Source organism: Rhinopithecus bieti, unplaced genomic scaffold, assembly GCF_001698545.2.
Source record: "Rhinopithecus bieti isolate Rb0 unplaced genomic scaffold, ASM169854v2 scaffold_10654, whole genome shotgun sequence".
Classification (NCBI taxonomy): Eukaryota; Metazoa; Chordata; class Mammalia; order Primates; family Cercopithecidae; genus Rhinopithecus; species Rhinopithecus bieti.
The window spans coordinates 837081-839702 of NW_016806688.1; the positions used below are offsets into that span (position 1 = coordinate 837081).

The following is a 2622-nucleotide window of genomic DNA, read 5'->3' on the forward strand; positions in this document are numbered from 1 at the left end:
TTTATGTATGACTGCGATTGCTGATATATATAATATTTTTTCTACCTCTGGATGGTATTGCCAAAAGCAACTTGTAAAAGAGCTCTATTTAATTGTCTTAAAGAAAAAAACATAAATGCTTATAGAGAGAGAAATATAGAGACTAACTCACATGTTTTCCGAGTTCATACGAGCTGGGATCATTTTTGGTAAATAAAGCTAGCTCAAGTTTGTTGGTTTAATAAAAACAGGTATGTCTTCAGGTTATCAATGTTAAATATAATTCAAATATACATTTTTTTTCTACCTGGGGTTACTAGTCAAACAAGCCACGTTATCTCTATTTGACATTTAAGTTTTTAAGATTATAAATTCAACTTAAAAATAAAACACACAGTAAAAGTAAATTTCTTAATGTATGTCTAGCATGATGGTAAAGGGGAAGAAAGCTATATGTTTAAATTTTCTGGTGCTTTGCCTCAATGATATCTGATGGTTGCCTAATAGGTTATAAAAACTGCCAATAAGAAAACAGTTTAAAAGAGGACTAGCTTTGTCTAATGTCTCATGGAATTTTCATGAGTAATCAAAACATAATTTTAAAGAATAAGTCAATTAAATACATGTAAATAGGATGAAAGTTTACAAATAAACTTTACAAGAATGATTATGTTTTATAAAAATGTATCTGCTTAAATACGGTTTCCAAAATCTTTCTGGAAATTTGAAATCTTAAAGTTATACTCAGTTAAGTTAAAAGATAAATATTAATTGAATATTTAGATCATTTACAAATAAGATGAAATACAAAAACATTAATTACTGAATATAAGTTCATCTACTTGAGCTTCTTAATTGATACAAAGACAAAAGATATTTGGACCTGTTAGTAATGTGTTCTTGTTACATTAAAATAATTATGCTATGAAGGAGGCCTATGCCTTCAGAAATTATAAAATGGTTTGTTCACAACTTGCCTAATCCATGACAGAATGTTATTATACAACACAAAGTTCAAAATTGCTTATTTCTCGTTGTTACTGGGAATTAGGGTTATTAAGGTTAAAATTTGAAAAAAAATATGTCATAAAACTACTGGAAATAATAAGAAACAAAACTCTGTATGCAAAGAATGTAATGAAAGTAGGATGTGTTTTGGCAAGAAAAGTTATGAGGCATAAAAGATGAATTTTGTTGAGGGAAAAGGAGAATAATTTTGTCCTAGTTTAGAGGTTATTTAAGATTGTTTTGTAATTTTAAAAGAGAAGAAAAAAAGACAAAATTAAGTCAATATAGAAAGTTGGGAAAAGAGAGAGGCAGAGAGAGAGCCAAGAGCAAGCAAGCAAGTGAGCAAACTAGAATTTGGTCTTTTCTCTGTTAAAATAACAAAGTTTTCTTGATGTTTGTACAAGAGTTTTCATTACCTGTCCAATCATCAAATTATCAAAATAATTTTTCGTGCTCCTTGTTGTCTTTATCAGGTCCTTGATTACTTAAGAAAACAAAATATTAACAGATTTTGAAAGAAGGCCATGCATGGTGAATCATACCTGTAATCTCGGTGCTAATTTAGGAGGTTGAGGTGGGAGGAATGGCTGATGCCAGGCGTTTGAGGCTAGCTTGGACAACATAGAAAGACCTGGTCTCTACCAAAAAATGAAAAATTAGCTGGGCATGATAGTGCACACTTGTAATCTCAGCTACTCAGGAGGCTAAGGTGGGAGGATTGCTTGAGCCTAGGAGTTCAGAGTTACAGTGAGCTATGATTGCACCATTTCACTCCAGCCTGGGCAACAGTGAGACCTTGTCTCAACAACAAAAAAGACATTATAAGAGCAAAGTTTTTTTTTTTTTCCCCGAGTCTGATCTTATTTATTTGTTACTCAAAAGTTATTTCTGACTGGATTCAGACTTAGAAGTAGAAGCTCGCAGAGAGGAAAGTCTGCGTCTCTTCGCAATTTGTTCTTGGCACTTCTCCTTAGCCTCCTTCATTCTTTTGGCCAAAAGTTTAGCATATTCTCCAGCCTCTTCCTTGTTTTTCTTAGCACACTGCTTCTTCAGAGCAATACGCCGCCGTTTGTGCTGCAAAACACGTGGAGTAACAAGACGCTGAATCTTGGGTGCTTTGGTCCTAGGTTTCTTACCTTCTTTGTTTAAGGGCTTTCTCACAACATACTGGCGGACGTCATCTTCTTTAGAGAGATTGAAAAGTTTGCGGATTCTGCTAGCTCTTTTGGGGTCCAGGCGGCGAGGCACTGTAGTATCAGTCAGTCCAGGAATATCCTTCTCTCCTTTTTTTACAATAACCAAGTTGAGAATGCTCAGATTGGCATCCACAATGCAACCACGAACTGATTTTCTCTTTCTTTCTCCCGTTCTCCTTGGTCTGTAACAGGAATGCCCCTTACTCAGCAGCAGGCGGACACGGCCATGGGTCAAGACACCCTGCTTCATGGGGAAACCTTGTTTGTCGTTCCCACCACTGATTCGGACCACATAACCCTTCCATTCTTCACCCAGAGCGTCAGCAGCAACTTCTGTGGCCATACGCTTCTCATAAAAAGTACGAAGTTTGCGTTCATCGTCCACTTCAATGAGTTTCTGGCAGCCAGTGGCTGGGAAGGAGATGTTCAGCTTCATCTT

The 2622-nt window shown here is 35.7% G+C and overlaps 1 pseudogene across 1 annotated transcript; it reads right to left on the reverse strand.

The window, feature by feature from the left end:
- Positions 1-1845: 1845 nt before the first annotated feature.
- Positions 1846-2619, reverse strand: LOC108533041 (40S ribosomal protein S6 pseudogene; annotated as a pseudogene). The gene has a single exon (XR_001886630.1). The product of XR_001886630.1 is annotated as a 40S ribosomal protein S6 pseudogene (transcript).
- Between the last annotated feature and the right edge of the window lie 3 nt (positions 2620-2622).